This window comes from Pseudonaja textilis, chromosome 5, assembly GCF_049901715.1.
Source record: "Pseudonaja textilis isolate UNSWEBS1 chromosome 5, rPseTex1.2, whole genome shotgun sequence".
Classification (NCBI taxonomy): Eukaryota; Metazoa; Chordata; class Lepidosauria; order Squamata; family Elapidae; genus Pseudonaja; species Pseudonaja textilis.
This window is the reverse complement of record NC_141994.1, coordinates 20,168,294-20,189,658: the sequence shown is the minus strand read 5'-3', so window position 1 is coordinate 20,189,658 and position 21,365 is coordinate 20,168,294. Positions and strand designations below refer to the sequence as shown.

At 41.4% G+C, this 21,365-nt stretch overlaps 1 protein-coding gene across 3 annotated transcripts in view; it reads right to left on the bottom strand.

Annotated features, from left to right (window-relative positions):
* LOC113437152 (fatty acyl-CoA reductase 2-like) overlaps positions 1-21,365 on the bottom strand; it is a 67,915-nt gene that overhangs the window by 35,192 nt on the left and 11,358 nt on the right. The window contains exon 1 of one of the 3 annotated variants that reach the window (XM_026702032.2): positions 4,663-4,753. The exons of the other annotated variants lie outside the window; for them this stretch is intronic. The gene's annotated coding sequence lies outside the window, so the exon portion shown is untranslated. Of the gene's footprint in view, positions 1-4,662; positions 4,754-21,365 lie in introns of those variants that run through there. 3 annotated transcript variants of the gene reach the window in all.

The window sequence follows — 21,365 nt, the reverse complement described above, 5'->3', positions numbered from 1 at the left end:
TAAGTTACTCCACTCAAGTTGGCCAACAGCATCAGGACTTCAGCTGGAATCACTAGAGTTTCCAATCCTTGGAAACAATCAAAGAAGAGAAGAAAACCTCTATAACTGTCTGGTTTGATTCAGCAACCCAACAGGACAGACACAGATTTCAGAGAGTAATTAGGACCACAGAAAAAACAATTGCTACCAACCTGCCTTCAATCGAGGACCTGTATACTGTATGAGCCAAAAAGAGGACTGTGAAAATATTTACAGACCCCTCACATCCCGGACATAAACTGTTTTAACTCCTACCCCTAAAACGACGCTATAGAGCATTGCACACCAGAACAACTAGACACAAGGACAGTTTTTTTCCCGAAAGCCATCACTCTGCTAAACAAATGATTCCCACAACACTGTCCAACTATTTATTAAGTCTGCATTACTATCACTATTAATCTTCTCATCATTCCTTACCACCCGTCCCTTCCTACTTGTGACTGTATGGCTGTAACTTTGTCTCTTGTATCCTTAGAATTTTTATTGACTGTTTCCTAGTATGATTTTGATTGTTTATTGTACCCTATGACTATTATTAAGTGCTGTATTTTATGATTCTTGACTCTTGACGAATGTTTCTTACACTGAGAGCATTTGCACGAAGACAAATTCCTTGTGTGTCCAATCACACTTGGCCAATAAAGAATTCTATTCTATTCTATTCTATTCTATTCTATTCTATTCTATTCTATTCTAGCAGGAGCAGGAAAGAGAAAGTAGGTGAAAAACAAGTCGGACTATTCCAACGTTGTTTTGAAATACATGCACTCTTGCTAAAAGCCGTGTGAATATTTGCAAGGACAGTTTGCAACATCCAATAGGTTTTTCAGCTAAGCAGAATGTAAGTGAGGGTGGAACAGAGCATTAATTGGGTTAAAGGACACGCCCTTGTCTACTTGCTGGCCTCTTTTCATCCTCATTCTCAAAACGAGTCAAAATCCAGGATTAAAGTTCCCTGACCTAGAAGTCATATTAAAAACCTAATTCAATTACAACACGCTTCTGCAATCCAAATGGGAAGGATATTTCCACGATGCCAGAAAAACACAAAACATTTCTCAATCCAGGGCAATGTTTCTTTGGATTAGCTGCAGCTGTGAAAACCCACAACTCATGTTGCAATCTGGCATCTCCAAACCACCATGGAATAAGGCTTAACTGCTGGCAACAAGGATGCCTCCAGGTCTTTCAGCAATACACATACACAAAAAGCTCCAATGGTGGGATTCAATTTTTTTTAATAGCAGTTCTGTGGGCGTGGCTTGGTAGGCATGGCACGGGAAGGATACTGCAAAATCTCCATTCCCTCCCGACCCCACTAACCTGCTTTCCAGGTCCATTCTCCTGTGCAGGGCAACAAAAGAAGAGCCAGCTAATCAGCTGGGACTCGGGAGAATAGATGGGGGCAGGGCCAGTCAGAGGTGGTATTTGCTGGTTCTCTGAACTACTCAAAATTTCCACTACCGGAACTCCAGAATTGGTCAGAACCTGCTGAATACCACCTCTGGGCATAGGGCTGTCCATTTAACAGATTTAACATAGTTGGAAGAGCCCTTGTAGGTCATCTAGTTCAACCCACCCAAGTGGGAGACCCTACACCATTTCTGACAAATGGCACTTCTTGAAAGCCTCCAGTGATGAAGCTCCCACAACTTCCGAAGGCAACTTTTGTGCCATGAGTTGATTGCTCTCACTGTCAGAAAGTTTCTCCTTATTTCCAGATTGAATTTCTCCTTGATCAGTTTCCATCGATTATTCCTTGTCTGGCCTTCAGGTGCCTTGGAAAATAGCTTGATCCCTTCCTCTCTGTGGCAGCCCTTCAAATATTGGAAAACTACTATCATGTCTCCCCTGGTCCTTCTCTTCACTAGACTAGCCATGGCCAGTTCCTGCAACTGTTCATCATATGTTTTAGTCTCCAGTCCCCTGATCATCCTGGTTGCTCTTTTCTATCTTTTTTCTAGAGTCTCAACATCTTTTTTATAGTGTGGTGACCAAAACTGGATGCAGTTTCTAGGTGTGATCTTACTAACGCTTTACAGAGTGGTAGTAATACCTCAGTTGATCTTGATTGTATCCCTCTGTTAATGCAACTTAGGATTGCATTAGCTTTTTGGGCGGCTGCTGCACACTGCTGGCTCATATTTAGCTGGTTGTCCACTAAGACTCCAAGATCCCTCTCACAGTTACTGCTATTAAGCCTTGTTTCACCCAGTCTACATGTGTACTTTTGGTTTTTCTTGCCTAAGTGATCCATATCTAACTTTGAGTCAGTAAGATGCCTTTAATTGCCAAGGCCTGTTGTAAGATCATGCCAAGAAAACCTTACATATATAATAATAAGAATATACAGAATTTGAACAGACAGCCACCTCCACATAACATGCCAGGCTTAATCATTGCTGATAAGGCAAAAAGTCGGAATAGTGGCTGTGATTTTGGCAGCACCTGGAGACAGCAGAAGAGGAAGAGAAAGAATTGGAAAAGATAACCAAATATCAAGTTCTGCAAATAGAAATAGAATGATTGCAGCAAAAGAAAGCAATGGTAGTACCAATTGGTGCATTGGGTGCAATCCCAAAATAACGGCTTGAAGACTATTGGCATTGACAAATTCACCATCAGTCAATTGCAAAAGATAGCTTTGCTTGGAAAGGCTTACAGCCTGTGGTGATACCTTTAAGATCATTAAACGCCCACATATAAAACATACGAAGAACGGTTACAGGAACTGGGCTTGGCTAGTCTAGTGAAGAGAAGGACCAGGGGAGACAGGATAGCAGTCTTCCAATATTTGAGGGGCTGCCACAGAAAGGACAGGGTCAAGCTACTTTCCAAAGCACCCGAAGGCCAGACAAGGAATAATGGATGGAAACTTGAACAAGGAGAGATTCAACCTGGAAATAAGGAGAAATTTTCTGACTGTGAGAACAATCAGCCAATGGAACAGAAGTTGCCTTCAGAAATTGGGGGAGCTTCATCACCGGAAGCTTTCAAGGAGAGACTGGACTGCCATTTGTCAGAAATGGTGTAGGGTCTCCTCCTTGGGCAGGGGTTTGGACTAGGTGACCTACAAGGCCTGTTAATCTGTTATTATCTGTGGTTGTTATTATTATCAGTCTATCCCAGGTCCTTGGGAAGGACTCAATAGCTGGATAAAAATGACAAATCCAGTCTGGCTGATGATGAATGAAGCAGTATGGCAATAATATAATAGAGTCACTCCATCATCCCAGCAGCCCAGTTAAAGCAAGTAGGCATCCCTACTGGAAGATGCTGAAGGCGATTGACTACTTAGCAATAACGAATGCAAAGGCATTCATTCATACTGAGCTGGAGAAGGCAATGAGAAACCATTCCTGGTGTAAAAGGCAAACACCCAGCTCTCTAATGTTGGGGAAGGTGAAAGGAAAGAGAAAAGGCAAGAAGCAAAATAGATGGATTCAATTACAACGATGATGGGTGCACCACTATTACATCTGCAGAACCAGATTGAAGAGAGATCATCATGGGAAAAAGATCTATTTATGCCGTCACTAAGAATCAACACCAATTTATTAGATTAATCAGTCAATGTCTAATTGTTCTTCATTGCAAATTTTTTCAGGAGGCAACTGGACTTTCTTGGAGTTTTTTTCCTCCCTTTTGAAGAGGTTTTGTTTCTCCTCCAAGAAGCGTCTTCAGCTCTGGATTTCAACTGTCCAATCAGAGCCGAAGAAGCTTCTTGGATGAGAAGCAAAACGTCTTCAAAAGAAAAAAACAAGGAAGTCCAGTTGCCACATGAAAAGGCACTTTTGGGACAACCATGACCTGGATGACTGAGAATCTCTACAAACTTTTAGCCGTACAATTTGGGATGAGCACCCTTTGAATGGTGTGAGAGTAGGAATGGATTTTCAGAGGAAAAATTGCAGACTTACAGGAACCATTTGCACTACTCAGGTGCTCCTGAGGACACAGATAAACCTCCAAGTGGCCTCAATGACCCTCTAAAAGGATGCAAATGACCAGCTGTCTGCTAGGAGTGTTAATCCTTCCATTCCCCTACTATCCGGTCAGAGCTAAAGAAGCTTCTTGGATGAGAAGCGAAATGTCTTCAAAAGAAAGAACAAGAAAGTCCACTTGCCCCCTGAAAAAAAAAGCACCTTTGGAACAACCATGAGCTGGATGACAGAGAATCTCTTCAGACATTCCCACAGTTGCTCCCTTGGTCAGGGCAACCAGGGACCATCTGGGGTTTTCACCAACTCAGTTAGAGCTCCAGGGTCAATGACAATTCACCGCAACTAATTCACCTATGGCCAACTCGCTGCAGCCAACTTCCCATGGACAACTTGCCCCAGGACAATTATTTGATAGTATCAAAGAAATGGAACAGAATAGAATCATTAAATGGCAGGATGAAATAGGAATGGCAAAAAAAAAATTAAAAAATATTTTTAAATATTTTAAATAATTAAATAGAATTGTTAAATTGTCCCATGGCAAGTTGACCATGGTGAGTCGTCCCATTCCACAGTTTCCATGGGTCAATTATGCCGAGAGCTTTCCAGGCAGGCTTCCCTCTGGCTAGTGTGTCCTGAAAAATTCTTCTTTCTTATCTACTCCAAATTCACTCACCTTTGTAAACAAGAGAAAAACTCTAGACCTTGGAAAGATCTTCCCAGGAACTCTCTCACAATGGGAGCTGGGACGAATGCCAGTGTCTGGCTGGAGCTTAATATGGTGTTCTGATTCCTTAAAAGAGTACTACTCTACCCCGCCTCTAATCCTCTTCATGAAGCGGATTAGCCTTAATGCCATTGTTGCCTTGGAATGATTGATGGCCCTATGAAACCGGAACAGGGTGTTGAGTTAGGGAGTTCTGATGCTATAGATCTGGATTCCTTCCTTTCTTTGGCTTAGAGCAGAGATCATTCTCCAAAGGATTTATGACACCACGCGCCAAACAACATGGAAACAATACAGTGCATGACGAATGCTAGCTGTTCCTGAAACAAACATGATCAAAGAGGCTACAAAAAAAAAAAATAAGTGTGAATTGATTGATTGCATTGCCATCATGTCGGAGGCAACTCTCAGCGATCACACAGGTAGATCTACTCTATGAGAACCTGTCCTTAGCCTGATCTTTGAGATAGCTATAGCAATAGTGTATTCCCCCCAAAATAAGGTCAGGTCTTATATTAATCTTTTGCTCCAAAAAGACACATTAGGGCTTATTTTGCAGTTAGGTGATGAACATTCAGAGGCTTGGCAACTGTTCATCATATATTTTAGTCTCCAGGCTTTTAATCATCTTAGTTGCTCTTCTCTGTACTCTTTCTAGAATCTCAACATCTTTTTTTCTAATGTGGTGACCAAAACTGGATGCCGTTTTCCAGATGTAGGCCTTACTAAGGCTTTATAAAGTGGTACAAATACTTCACATTATTGATGATAAATGGTAAAACATAGATGATACAGACAGAACATAGATGACAGAGAGGAAGAGAGGGATGGAGGGAGGCATCCCACAACTTCCGAGGGCAAAGCTGTTCCATTGGTTGATTGTTCTCACTGTCAGAAAGTTTCTCCTTGTTTCCAGGTTAAATCTCTCCTTGTTCAGTTTCCATCCATTATTCCTTGTCTGGCCTTCAGGAAAATGGCTTGACCCCTTCCTCCTCTCTGTGGCAGCCCCTCAAATATTGGAAGATGCTATCCTGTCTCCCCTGGTTCTTCTCTTTACTAGACTAGCCAAGTCCAGTTCCTGCAACCGTTCATTGTATGTTTTAGTTTCCAGTCCCCTAATCATCCTGGTTGCTCTTCTCTGTACTTTTTCTAGAGCCTCAACATCTTTTTTATAGTGTGGTGACCAAAACTGGATGCAGTATTCTAGGTGTGATCTTACTAAGGCTTTACAGAGTGGTAGTAATACCTCACTTGATCTTGATTGTATCCCTCTGTTAATGCAACTTAGGGTTGCATTAGCTTTTTTGGCTGCCATTGCACACTGTTGGCTCCTATTTAGCTGGTTGTCCACTAAGACTCCAAGATCCCTCTCACAGTTACTGCTATTGAGCCTGGTTTCACCCAGTCTATTTGTGTACTTTTGGTTATTCTTGCCTAAGTGTAGGACTTTACTTTTCTCTATATTGAATTTCATTTTATTAGATAGGGCCCAGTGTTCTAGTCTGTCAAGATCCATCTGGCTCTTGAGCCTATCTTCTTGGGTGTTAGCTATTCCTGCCAGCTTAATATCATCTGCAAATTTGGTAAGTTCTCCTTCTATTCCCTCATCTAAGTCGTTAATGAAGATATTGAAGACAGGCCTAAGATGGATCCTTGTGGCACCCCACTGCTTTCTTCCCTGCATTCAGGATTACTCGTTGTAAGTATAGTTTGCCAGCCAGTTGTGAATCCATTTAGTGGTGGGGCTATCTATTCCACTTTTTTCTAGCTTACTAAGAAGTAGGTTGTGGTCTACTTTATCGAATGCCTTGCTGAAATCTAAATATATTATGTCCACAGTATTTTGCTGGTCTACTAATTTAGTCACTGTGTTGAAGAATGAAATAAGATTGGTTTGGCATGATCTGTTTTTAACAAACCCGTGCTGACTGCTAGTTATTACTTTACTTGTTTCTAGATGTTGGCAGATCTGTTTTTTTATTATCTTTTCCAGTATCTTCCCGGCTATTGGTGTTAGGCTGATTGGTCTATAGTTTCCTGGGTCTGTTTTTTTTCCTTTTTTGAAGATGGGAACCACATCAGCTCTTTTCCAGTCCTCTGGTAGTTCCCTGGTGCTCCAGGATTTTTGAAAGATATGGTGCAGTGGTTCTGAGATGACCACTGCCAGCTCCTTTAAAACTCTGGGATGTAATCCATCAGGCCCCGGTGATTTGTTTTCATCAGGATCAGACAGGTGTTCTCTTACTATTGTTTTGCTTATTTTAACTTTTATTTCTGGTCTGTCTTTTACAGTTATGTTTTTGATGGGTTGAGTTATAGTTTCTTTTTGCGTGAAGACAAAGGCAAAGAATGAGTTAAGCAGTTCTGCTTTCTCTCCATTGCCTGTTACTTCCTTGCCATCTACTCTCTTTAGTGGACCGACTGTTTCCTTGATTTTTTTCTTGTTATTTATATGTTGGAAGAAACTTTTTTTTATTATCTTTGACTTTTGTTGCAAGTCTTTGCTCGTTCTGAGCCTTTGCTATCCTGACTTCGTCTTTGCAGATTCTGGCTATCTGCTGATATTCTGCCTTAGTGGTATGTCTTTCTTTCCATTTTTTGTACTTGTCCTTTTTTTCTTTCAATTTGCCAGAGAGATCTTTGTGTAGTCATGCTGGTTTCTTCTTGGATTTCTTGTTTTTCTTTCTCACTGGTATTGTGCTGGTCTGGGCTTCTATGATCATACTTTTTAGAGTTTCCCAAGATTCTTGAGTTGTTTTCCCCTTTAGGATTTTCATTCATGGAATCTTTCCCAAGTTCTCTCTGAGTTTATTGAAATCAACTCTTTTAAAATCCAAGACTCTGGTGTCATTATGTTCTGTTGCTTGTGTTTGTGTTATGTTGAATTGGTCACTCTCACCCAAGGTTCCTGCAGTTTCAACTCCCTCTATCACTTCTTCTCTGTTTGTAAGAATTAAGTCCAGTATGGCTGTCCCTCTAGTTTCACGCTCTACCTTTTGGACAACAAAGTTGTCAGCTAGGTTGGTTAGGAACTTATTTGATTTCTCACTTGGTGCAGAATTAGTTTTCCATTTGAGATCAGGATAATTGAAGTCTCCCATTACTATTGTTGTGTGTTTCCTGCATATAAAGCTTGGGTATTATATTTTATAACCACATTGTCATGCCCCTGTCAGAATCTGAGTCGGAGGAGGAAGCCAAACAGCTGACAAGGAGTGGAAGTGTGGCTCCGTTAGCTGTGGAAGAAACTGGGGAAGGGCAAAGTACAGATGGGCAGAGCCGGGGAGAGGTAGAACAAGGGAAAGGGAATTCAGAGGAAGACCCAGGCCCATCCCCTCTTCATCCTATGGCACATAGGGAGGAACAGAGAAGAGAGCAATGTGGGTTGTGTGGCTTACAGGGGAGGAAAGGGCCCTGATTCCCTCCATTAGCTGCAGCTGGGAACATAGTGTATAAAAAAGGCAAGCTGCATGCAGCAAGCTGTTGGGAGCAAATATGACTTTATCTTGTATCATTGTGGCCTATCTGTGTTTCTGTGTGAGTTTTGCCATGCTTTCAAGTCTGAAATTCCAGCTCCTGCCCTGCCAAAATAATTACTTCAGTTTGGTTTGTTTGGATTTTAAATTACTGTTTGTGTGTACCTTGTTTTGGACTGAATTTTCTACAGTCAAAGGCTGTTCCTGGGACGGTTTTTCTCCAGCTGAAGGTAACCTGGACACTGGGGGCAAAGTTGGAGATAATAAAGGGACTCTTTTTTGCTTATCTGACTGTGTTGCCTTTGTGCCATGTCCCAGATCATCTCTCACACACACCCTGCGGATGATATGTTTCTTTCACTAGATTCAACTTGTTTTTCCTCTAAATGGCAGCACAGTCACTCAGCAGATAAGACATCGTTTGAGACCCAAGCGGCACATGATAGGATGAGCTACAGTCCTTCAGCTCCTGCCAACCTAGCAGTTTGAAAGCATGCAAATGCGAGTAGATAAACAGCTACCATTTTAATGGGAAGGTAACAGCATTCAATGATGTCATGCTGACCACATGACTGTCAGCATTGGCTCAATGGTCATCTTCAGTCAGCATTGGCTCAATGGTCTTGAAACACAGTTGGCAATGACTACCAGAGTAAAATCTGCAGGAACTCCTTCACATGTCTTACCTTTTCCTCCAGAAGTTGAGAATGGTACATATTTGGCCTCTTTCTTCCTAGTGAGCTAAGGATTGGTCCCAAATCATCTAATGACACGAGGACTGTTGAGGTTAGTTTTCAACCTGGATTTCCCCAGCTTCTAGCCCAGATTCCTCTTTCAGTTCGCAAAACACCAGGCAGCTCCAGCAAGAGTTCAACATGCTATGAGCAGGTCCCTATTTCAGACGTTTGAAAGCTATCAGTTAAAAGAAGATATTCCCGTATGTTAAGAAATAATTTCTCTTCTCTTTCTTTTCTCACCTCTCCCCGTTTATAAAAGTTAGCTTATATTATTAAGTTCTCTCTTAGTTTGAAAAAAATGATAGAAGAAAAGGAATTCAATTCCTTCTTCCCTGTGCTGGATTTCATCCCCTCAGCCAGGGCTCTGCAATTGGCCAATATATTTTGTATCAGTCCAAGATTCTGGGCATGTATCTAGTGGGTTATGTTCTAGGATACCAGATGAAATTAGCCTTGCAACCAGAAAGTTGGCTTATTAATAAAATATCAGGAAATATTTGCAGTGTGGACATCTGTATACACTAATTAAAATAGAAAACATCCTACCACAACAACAATAACAACAACAAAGAACACCTGATTATTTCAGGACAGCCAGTTAGGTCTAGCGGTTAAGGCATTACCACACAATAAAGTGGAAGACCATGAGTTCAAGTCCCGCCTTCGCCATGAAAACCAGTTGGGTAACTTTGGGTTGGTCCCTCTCAGCCCCAGCCCACCTCAAAAGTGTTGTTGTGGTGGGGGAAATAGGAGGAGGAAGGTGTGTTTGGATATGTTCTCAGTCTGGAGTTATTTGTAAAAATAACAAGGATGAGAAATAAATAAATAAACAAATAAATAAATACACGTGGGTTCATGAAGGAGAAATAAAAGCACACGTAGAAAAGAATGAGAGTGTGTAAGAGATGTGGATCAGAGGTGGTATTCAGCCAGTTTGGACTGGTTCTGGTGTACTGGTAGCAGAAATTTTGAGTAGTTTGGAGAACCTGCAAATATCACCTCTGGCTGGCCCCACCTACCCACCCTCGCCTTTACCTCTCTTATATTCCCTTGTTTTTTAGTTCAGAGATTCGCTTGGCAGAGCAGATTGCCATGACTCAGCTGAGCTAAAAAACAGCTCACCTCACTAGCGCTGACAGAGGGCGTTTTTTGGTTGCTGCACATGCATGCGTGAAGGACGCTCTCACAGAACTGGTAGGGAAAAAATGGAATCCCACCACTGATGTGGATTATGAAAGTTTATTGGCCTTGTGAACGAAGACCACGTGAAACCAATGACGTATGGACAACTTCACTGGTCCAAATTAAAATGGAAACCTTACAAATACAGTACTCGAAGCTGAATCTGAATGGATAGCTCTGCCCATTCAGCTAAATTTTTGCAAAGCACGAGAGTCTAACAAACAGTTGCTATGATTAATGACACCCAGGTAGATTTAGGGAAGGAGTGCCAAAATAAAATGACGGTTGCTATGATTTAGTTCATTTGGATAATTGGAATTAAGAAGGAAATTATATGCACTGCTACAATCTTCCTCTTCCTTTCTTCTTCTCCAATTTACTCTCTTGGGTACAGTAATTGTAGAACACTTACGTACATATAGTAAGTATTGTCCCATGATTCAGAGGTCAATTTTTAACCACACATCCTGATACTTAAAAAAATATTAGCCATTTTTGAAGAGCTGGTGTTTATTTTCCTGCCGTTCCTCAACTCACAAAAGTGCTCATATAGTCCTGAGAAATTTTTTTAAAAAGTCAACTCTAGTTACAGTACAAGGAACAAACTTTATTTCAGAGAATTAATTCCTCCAGGCTGCCCCAGTGTAAATCAGAATTTGACATGCAGTATGGAATGGCCTAGCCATCAAGAGGGTACCTTAATGCAGGGGTCTTCAAACTTGGCAAGTTTAAGACTTGTGGACTTCAATTCCCAGAATTCCTCAGCCAGCTGGGAGTTGAAGGCCAGCTCTATGATTCTATTTCTATTCCTAATGACCATCTGCCACCTGAATTGTGTTTAGAACTTAGAAGATGGTCTATTCCAGAGGTGTCAAACTTATGGCTCACTCCTGCCTGATTTAGTGAAGGGGGGAAATGTCCCGATACACCATGCGATGCCGCCATGACAATGCAACTTTGGTCTATTCAAAATCCTAAATCAAACCAGATCAACCGGATTGTGTAATGTCTGGGGTGAGATTCAGCCGGTTTGGGCTGGTTCAGGTGAACCGGATGTTAAATTTACATCTGGTTTGCAGAACCGGTAGTTGAACCGACCAGCTGACCTCGCCCACCCCTCCCTGCCGCTCCCAGGAGTCTCCACGCAGCCAATTTTGGGTGCAGGGTCAGCGTGGGGAGGCTCTGGGAGGGCAAAACATGGTCCTCCTGGAAGTTCCAGAAGTCTGGAAATGGGCCTGTTTGTGGCTTCTTGAAGGCCTCCGGAACACAGGGGAGGCCATTTTCACCTTCCCAGAGGCCTGAGGGAAGCCTCTAGGCTCTGGGGAAGGCAAAAAACGGCCCTCCTGGAATTTTTGGTAGGCCACGCCCACCCTGGCCACAACCCCACCCAGCAACCTGGCAGAGAACTGGTTGTTGGGATTTTCAAATCCCACACCTGGTGATGTCCATCCCATCCCATCCCATCCCAATGGGACACCCAGGAAAGGCATGGGCCAAACAGGAGTTCAGTGGTGTTGTGTTCAGATTTAGACATGGTTGCATTTTATTTTAATTTGTTAGTACCTACTGAATAATTCAGTAGAACCATAATATGCAGATCACTCAATCATAGGAATGCTGGGAGCCTCTGGATGGAAGAAATTCCTAAAGGTTGAATCATGTAAGGAAGGACAGATGGATCTCCAGCCTAATTACATGGTGGCCTCATACCAAGTTAATTCATAATTTATTAATACCTCCACCTTCCTTCCTTCCCTAACTCCCTCCTTCCCTCCCACCCACATCTTCCTTCTATCCTCCCTCTCTCATCTTCTTCCTCCCTCCCTCCCTTCCCTCCCCCTCCCTCCCTTCCTCCTCTCTCCCTCCCTCCCTCCCTCCCTCCCTTCCTATATATATATATAGGGCCTGTCCCCAATTTCAAGGGATATCACATCACAAAGGAAACTTGACAAATGAATGGAGAAGAGAGGAGACAACATGTATTGACAGAAGGTTAAAGTAAAGAAGAGTAAAATATGGAGATGACTGGGAAAATTTGCCTCCAGGTAAGAACCCATGCTTTAGCCTGAGGGAAAAAAAACAGGGTACTCTCAGAGTCAATTTGGTATCACAACTGAAGGATTTCCTTCTTCTTCCTCTCCTTCCTCCACCTTCCTTCCTTCCTACCTTCCTTCCTTCCTTCCCTCCCACCCACTCCCTTCTTTCCTCCCACCCTCATCTTCTTCCTCCCTCCCTCCCTCCATCCATCCTTCCCTTCAAGCTCAACCAAACAACCAAGCTCAGGGAATAACTAGAACATAGAAGAACTGATTAAATTACATGGTTTTGTCTACAGATTAAGGATTTATCTAAACCTAATACCACACGAGCATGTTCCACATTGCTCTTTTTTCTCATAATGGTAAAAATCTTTACCATAAGTCAAAGGCTACATAAAAATCCCAAGCTGTTAGGTACACACCAACTACAAACTTTCTTGTTATCAGTTAGAAGACCCATTTTGTTCCTAAATCACAGGAAAGTTACAAGAAAGGCAAATCAGAAAGACTGATATACAGGTGCGTATATCAGTTCTAAGCTGACAGGGGTTCAATTGTTGGAATTTTTATAACCCCCATCCCATCCATCTCAAAAAAAATCTTGTTAAAGAAAATTGAAAAAGAAAAAGAAAACCTCATGTCTAACCCTTTAAATTAAATTATAGATCTAATCTTGTTGAAACAATGCTAGCATTTCAAAAACAGTAAGGATTTTCATACTGCAATTGTTTTAATGTTTCCCAGCTGATTGGGGATTCTTAAATTACAAGTTGTCAAGAGGAGAGCAATGCCACAAAATTGTAACCTTGGTTTGCTGTCCTCAGGTGATGGAACCTTTTTGTCCAAAACCATCACTGTTTCGTGTTAAACAGGTAACTCAAATAATCCTTCCAGTCACTAAAACTGAAGCTTAATTGATCAGGTAATAGGAAAAACGACTCACAATGAAGAATTATTTCTGCTAAGCAATTTGGAAATGTAGGATAATCTGTGATCTGAAATTGTGAGCCAAGTTGTATGCCTGACAGTTAAGACATCACCAATGTCAGTTCTGAAGATGAATAGTATTGTATTTTGAAGTCTAACATTGAGAATCAACATATTAGTGGAAGTAACAATGAACAATCAGCAACTGTTAGGAATATTTGTCTTCAGAGAGATATTCACCTTCCTTTTCCAGAATACTTCCTTGTATGTGCATGTATAAAAAAATCAACATAGCAAACCCGAACAGGTGATTTTTTTTTTTAAGTGCACTATGTTCAGAAGGCAAAGTTGGAATGAAAGAAAAAAAGAGGAAGAACAGTAGCAAGGTGGATGGACGTAAGAGTAGTGATGGGGACACTGCTGTAAGATCTGAAGGATCAGTTTCAATATTTGAGGGGCTGCCTCAAAAAAGACGTCAATCTTTTCTCTAAAGCACCTGAAGGCAGGACAAGAAGAAACAGATGGAAACTCATCAAGGAGAGAAGCAACCTAGAACTCAGGAGGAATTTCCTGACAGAACAATTAATCAGAGGAACTATTCCAGAAGTTGTGGGTGCTCCAACACTGGAGGTTTTTAAAAAGAGACTGGACAACCATTTGTCTGAAATAGTATAGGGTTTCCTGCCTGAGCAGAGGGCTGAACTAGATGACCTCCAAGTTCCCTTCCAACTCTGTTATTCTTTTATCATACCTAGTCTTTTGAAGGCCAGGTTTTCCTCCTCCTCCTTCATTCTCAAAAAGAGAAGCAGCCTAGAACTAAGGATAAATTTTCTGTCAGTGAGAACAATTAACCAATTAAATGCCTTAAAAAGTATAGGTGCTCCAACACTGGAGGTTTTCCAGAAGAAATTGGACAGCCATCTGGGGTCTCCTACTTGTCCAGGAGGTTGGACTAGAAGACCTCCAAGGTCCCTTCCAACTCTGTTATTTTGAAAATCTATCTGTGTGGCTACAAAGAGTCAACCAAACATGATGGCACTCAGTCAGTCAGTCAGTCAGTCATTATGTCAGTCAATTGATCAATCAATTAGTTCAGAAATCAGGCTGGAGTGTAACCAATGTAAGCTACGAGAATATGATTTAAACTTTAACCAGGAAAAGATTTCTCATCTTTGATTTCCTGTGCATACAAGTGTACGTCTATTCCAAGCAAGTTTGATTCCTGGATCAGTTGGTATGAGACTGCTACCTGACGGACATTCATGGAATCGATATTTTGGAGCTTCTAAACTCCACATGAATCTTAAACTTCCATCTGCAGAGTCCTAGAAATGTCAGTTCTTTCACTACTAAAATTAGGGCAGCCCCCAAATGTCTTGTCTGCATCTCACACAGGGAAGCTGAAGTCTCAGAAGGCAAAATGCTCAAGTAGGTTCCCCAAAATCCCTTGCTTTCTGGCTCCTTTAGCAGCATGTCTCCTTTTTCTCCCTTCTTTTCTCACATTCTTTTCTTTGTTTTGACTCTTCTGAGTCTTGTGTTCCCTCTAAGGTGTGCCCACATATGCACGTGCATCTGTGACTGCTCGCCCGTAATATACTCGCACACATCAAAAGTCTCGAGTACCCACAAAATTAAGTGTCCCAAAAATAATAATAGGTTTAGGCACCATCAAAATCCAGCCTCAAAACTGGCAAGGAGTCCTACTAAGATTTGTTCTCTTGTTTTCATCACAGCAACGAAAGGTGCTTGGCATCACCCGGATGCAGTTGGAGGCGAATTCCTGGGGAGTTGCCTTGTGGCCAGGCAAATTGTCTTATCGCCAGCAGGTGGGCAGGCCATTCGCAGAAGGACTGCTTTGGATTGGGCCAAGTTAGAGGTATGTATACCTGGCATGATCCCAGAGCCTATGTAGATGAAGAAGCACCTCCCTGCTCCCAAGGGTGAGTTTCAGCCGGTTCAGACTGGTTCAGGCGAACCGGTTGTTCCGGCGATTAGTTGGCCCCACCTACCCACCCCTGCCCTAGTCTGTCCTATATTTTCATGTTTTGCAGCCCACCCGATTGCCGTAGCTCAGCTGTTTTACTCACCGGGGCTGAAAAGTTTAGAGTTGAAAATGGGCAGTTTTCAAATGCTGCGTGTGCACCCAAAGTGCACATTTGGCATGTGTGCGCACACTCACCGAACCGGTTGTTACACCAGTTGAATCCCACCACTGCCTGCTCCCCACAAAAAAAAAAAAAAAAGGTTTAGTGTTTATTTCTTTATTAAATCAATTGATATGGCTGCCTGACTCACACACAGGTGACAAGTGATGGCTTACAACAAGCTTTGTGAATTAACAACAATTAAAGGGTTTAAGGACTGCCTCTTGAGCCATACAAGGTCCACGATAGTTTTAATGCTATAGGTGTTTCAATTTTTAAAATTAATTAGTTTAAATGAGTCAAAATACATATCCAAAAGAGAAGAAAGAATAGGGGAAAAAAATGAAGGAGGTATTTAAATGCTTTTAGTATTTTCTTCCTCTCTCCCTCCTTTCTTTCTTTCTTTCTTTCTTTCTTTCTTTCTTTCTTTCTTTCTTTCTTTCTTTCTTTCTTTCTTTCTTTCTTTCTTTCTTTCTTTCTTTCTTTCTTTCTTTCTTTCTTTCTTGTCTATTCCCTTCTGTCTCTAACTTGAAATTAACAGCTAACTGCCAAAAAAACAAAAACAAAATAAGAGCTACCAAAAAAAAAGTCAAACAGAGTTTTAGGCTACCTCAATAGAAGGATGGCATCATGATCACGAGAAGTGACAGTACCGCTTTATACCGCATTAGTGAGACCACATTTGGAATATTGCAGTTCTGATTGTCACGGTATCTGAAAAAGAAGCCAAGACCCTAGAAAGAGTGCAAAGAAGAACAAGCAAAAGGATAAGAGGTTTGGAGGCTAAACTATATGAGGAACATATATTAAAGGTCCAGCCTAATGAAGAGAAGGATTACAGGTGACATGATAGTTATCTTCCAGTACTTAAAGGGCTGTCTCAGAGATTAGGAGGTTGACTTATTCTCCAAAGCAGCTGGAGGCAGGAGAGGAAGTAATGGGTGCTTCTGGAAGAGAGAACCAACCTAGAACCCAAGGAGAAATTTCCTGACCGTGAGAGAAATTAACCAATGTAAAAACTTGCCTTCGTCGCTGGGTGCTCATCACTGGAGGTCTTCAAAAAAAGATTGGACATCCATTTGTCTGGGATGGAAAAAGGTTTCCTGCCTCGGGCAGGGGGTTGGACTAGAAGTCCTTCAAGATCCCTTCCAGCTCTGTGATTCTGTGATTCTGTTTCACACATGGCCAAGGACAATTTCCATACATGTTCTAAAACCATCTTCAGAGCTAGAAGTGGGGGAAGATTCTTTAGACCAGAAATGCCCTGGTCTCTTGCATTTCTTAGCTTACACTTTTCTGAGAAGAAGTATCAGGAGGCACCAAGGTAAGCATATATGATGGGATTTCAAACTTCAAAGCAGTGGTGCCATGAAATGTGAAGGAGGGGGCTAGTCTTGCACCAGAAGGGGTCAAATGAAAAACTGAGATTTGGCATTCTCTCTTTGGATCAGGGGTGTCAAACTCGAGACCTGTGGGAACTGGATCTGGCCTGCAGGATGCTTAGATCTGGCCCATGGGGCTGCTCTGGAAACAGGGAAGGACAAGCCCATGGTGCCTCTGCCAGTGAAAATGGAGCTTGGGAGGGCTGTGGGCAGCTCTCCTGAGCTCCATTTTCACCAGCAGAGGGTTGCAGGAGGCCATCTGTCATGCCCCTGTCAGAGTCTGAATCCGTGGAGGAAGACGAACAGCTGACAGGGGGTGGAGGAAACTGGAGAAGGGCAAAGGGCGGCTGAGCAGAGCAGGGAAGAGGTAGAACAAGGGACAGGGAGTTCCGAGGAAGACCCAGGCCGACCCTCCTCTTCATCCTAAAGGCATGCAGGGAGGAACAGAGGAGAGAGCAACATGGGTTGTGGCTTACAGGGGAGGAAAGGGCCCTGATTCCCTTAATTAGCCACACCTGGGAATGAAAGTTTAAAAGAACTGAATGCTGACTGTGGCAACTGGTGGGAGCAAATATGACTTTATTCTGTGTTGTCTTTACTTATCTGTGTTCCTGGCATCTTCCCAACCGTGTGAGTTTTGCTGTGCCTTCACATCTGGAATTCTTACTCCTGCCCTACCAAACTAATTACCTCAGTTTGGCTTGATTGGACTTAAAGTTACAGTTTTTGTTGACCACGTTTTGGACTTCATTCCCTGCAGTTAAAGGCTGTTCCTGGGAGAGTTTTTCCTCCAGCCAGAAGGTAACCTGGACATTGGGGACAAAGTTGGATCTATTAAAGGGACTCTTATTGCTTATCTGACTGTGTTGCCTTTGTGCTGGGGCAGGGGGGAGGGGGTTGGGGGGGGGGGGGGGGGGTGGGTGTAGAAAGGGGGGGGGGGGGGGAAATTAATAGGGCCAAACAGTTTGCCCCAGGTCATCACACCATCGCAACTGAAAATGGAGCATGCGAGGGCTGTAGGAGGACCTCCTGAGTTCTGTTTTCTCTGACAGAGGGTTGCAGAAGGCTGTCAGAGCCAAAAATGGAGCTCGGGAGCCCATTTTTGCCACCACAAGCCCTCTGGACATGAGTGAAGCCAAGCTGGCCATGTTCCCCCAGCTCTCTCCCCCCACACACACACCGAGGTCAAACACAACCCTGATGCAGCCCTCAATGAAATGGAGTTTGCCATCCCTGCTGTAGATGTGCTGGGCAGAGGGAGCCATACTGAAGATAAGGAGGAAGAACCGCTACCAAGGTAGCAATCAGATAAGAGAAATTGGAACCCAGGCCAGATGTGTAACCTGACTTAAGCACCCTGGATTAGATCTTCCCTAGTTTTCATGAAGATAAAGAGGAGGAATGGAAGAGCATTCAGATTCACAAGATTATATTACTGTAACATTATAATAAAAGTAGCATTAACATTCATGACCTTGATTTATGGAAGGCTGACAGTAGCAAGTCTTTCATGACAGATCCCTAAGTTCAGAAAGAAAGAGGTGGCAACCATGCAGGAAGGAAGTGAGAATTGGGCCATCCCTCAAGAGCCTAGATCTCTTTAAGTGTTCACATTGTTGCTTGTGGACCAGGGGGTTATTCACAGCTGTTGAGCAGCCAGGCAGGAAGAACATGGGGCGAGGCAGCAGGAAGCCAATAGGCATGTCGGCAGAGGTGGGATTCTACCGGTTTCGCCCGGTTACGCCAAACCACTAACTCCAAAGATCGACTGAGAGAGAACTGGTTTGCCCATCTGGCCTCTAAGCTGTCCTTTGTTTCCTGCCTTTTCAACGACAGCTGCTTTGCGCGGCAGGAGACACTCACTGAACTGGTTATTACACCGGTTGAATCCCACCCCTGTCATGTTGGGAAAACAAAAGAGGGTGATGGGAAAAGAAGATTTGTCAGATGTTCTACAAGCAGCTCATCTCAGAGCATACAGCCCTTGTACAAGATGGCTTGAAAAATATCTGTCATGCCAGGGCTGTGTTTCTCAACCTCAGGAAATTTAAAATGAATTCTGGAACGTCGGCTTCCAAAATTCTAGGCGTCAAAGTCCACCCATCGTCAAGTTCCTGAAACACTGTCCTAGAGAGACAAAGCAAGACTTTGGGGTCAAGGTGGAAGAGCCAGTTGAAAGCCACCTTATCACAAGTGTTTATTTATGCATATCAATCAGCCCTTGGGGTGATGTACAATGTAACACACAATTAAAAACTTGCAAGGCAGTCCAAATAAGAAGAGCACACAGAAATATTAGCTCTATATCAGGTTATGTTAATAGAATCTTGCATGCTTGAAAGTTCACCACTCTCCCTCCTCTCCAATCATATTTACAGCCCAAGAAACTAGGGAGATTCCCTTCTAAGATGTTTGCCTTGCCCATGTTCCTTTTGTAGGCTCAGCTCTGATCATTGCCTAGTCTTCGCTCTTCCTCTTTTCTCCCAAGGCCATTCCCACATATCATTACACAAGACTACCAGTCAATAATCCCTACAGCTTTCACAAATTGGTCACAAATCTTATTATTATCAGCTGAGGATAAACCCCAACACAAACTCCATTTTTGCTAGCAAAAGGCTGCATGATGCTGTTGCGGCCAAAAATGGGGCCCCATCCTATGTTTTCACTGGCAGAGGGCTGCAGGAGGCCGTCACAGCTGAAATCGGGGCCTGGGAGACTGCATGCAGCCCTTTCTTTTCTTTTTTTTAAATTTTATTAGTTTTTAAAGACAAACAAAACATAAAACATAAGAACATAAAACCTCTTTTCTGAAAGCTACTTGTAAATTTTAACAAGGCAAATAAAACATTGTTTTATGCAGCATTAACACATTTCCATATGAACACATACGTATCTTTTTCAAATTTCTCCTTATTTCCCCCTTTACTTTTATTCAATTGTATTTCTTTTCTATATTTGTCTATTTTATATGTTTTTATTCATTATACTTATATTTTCATCTGACTTGTTTACAATTATTCTCTTCTAACATTCCTCCAAGGTTTTATTAATTCTCAATCAAACCTAAACACACAAAACACAAAACATAGAAACATAAAACTTCTTTTGGGAAAGTGGCTTAACCCCGGGTTACATCTTTTTCTCCAGACCTAAATCAAATTCATGCTCATCTTGTATACCATTACTTATCTTATTTAACATTCTATATTTTCTATATAACTACTCCCCTCTTTTCACTCTCTTAATTCTATTTTATTTATTTCATCTTAATTTAAATCATTATTCTTGTTCTTTTGTCTGTTCTTTTCCAATTATCTATTTGTCTCTTCTCTTTAACACAAAATTTCTCCTGTAATCACTAATTGAAGTATGATGCCTTTCTATCTTTCCCCAAAATTTAACACTTAAAATAATACATAATTTCCATTCTGATTCTGCTTAGTACACTCTACATACTACATTTTAAAATAAGAAAACAACAAACTTATAATATAGTTAAATATATAATTTCCATTCTAATTCTGCTTAATACATTTTAGATACTACCTTTTAAAATAGGAAAATAAGAAAATGACAAGTTTATAATGACATTAAAACAATAGCAAATTAAACTCTATCATTAAATCTTAGACATTTTACACATTCCCTTTAATATTTTATTAAATATTAAAATCTATCATTAAATCTTAAGCATTTTAATATTTTAACATTTTATTAAATCTTATAATATTCCAATTTTCTATTTCAAATACAAATACTACAATACAATCTTGTGTATTTTTGCAGAATCTCTTTTTAATTGTACTTTACCCTTTGTCTCTAAAAAAATCTGCTTTTTCCCATCTTGTTTCAAGCCTTTATGACTTCTTTTCCCTTTTTCCCTTCCTTTCTTATCCAGTCTGGCCTTTTTATACCCCCCTCTCTTAACCTCCGGCTTTTTAACCTCCCCTCTCTGTTGTATTCCCCTTTTCTGTTGCTTTCTGACATTGTATCGATTTTTCACTTTATTTTTCTCTTTCTGGGTTGTTTTTTTGAGTCTTAAATTCTCCATTTTCCTTCCCCTCTTCCTCCCTTCTTTCTTTGCTAAAGTTATTTGTCCAGTAAAGATGGCTTGTTGTTGTTGTTGTATTTGCTGGTAGGTAGAAATCGCCATTTCTAAGAAATGAAAAACAGGTCCAAAAGAGCCCTTGCCTTCTTGTTCCTCTTCTTTTAATTTTTCAAATTCCATTTTTAATTCATCCACAGATAATGCCATTGTAAGGTTTTTTTTTCTTCTTTTTTTTTAAAAAAACAACTCAAATGTTTTTACTCTTAGACTAATTTCCAAAAGTCCCAAAGTCATCAAGCAATCCAAACAAACACAAAATGTTTCATTTAGCACCTTCTTCTCTTTACACTTTCTCCTCCTGGGGCAATATCAATTACAAAGTTCCAAAATATATTTTTGAAGTCTTATTGCAATTAATTTCTAATCTTATAAATTCCAAGCCGTCTCTTCCAGCAAGATCTTAATATAAGTGTTTTCTTTTTTACCTCTCCCTTCCCACTTATAGCAAAAAACTTTTGATTTTTACTTTCTGTGCCAAAGCAGGTTTTTCAATATCCATTTGCTATCTCCGTAAGGAAGGAGAGTGAACTTTGCCTTTTAACACTTTCATTCGCCGCTTTCACAGTCTCCTTTGGAAACAATATATCATTCAAAAAAAATTTTTTTTTAATTCCAGGGTATTTAGATGTATCTTAGAGTCCTGGTTCAGCCAAA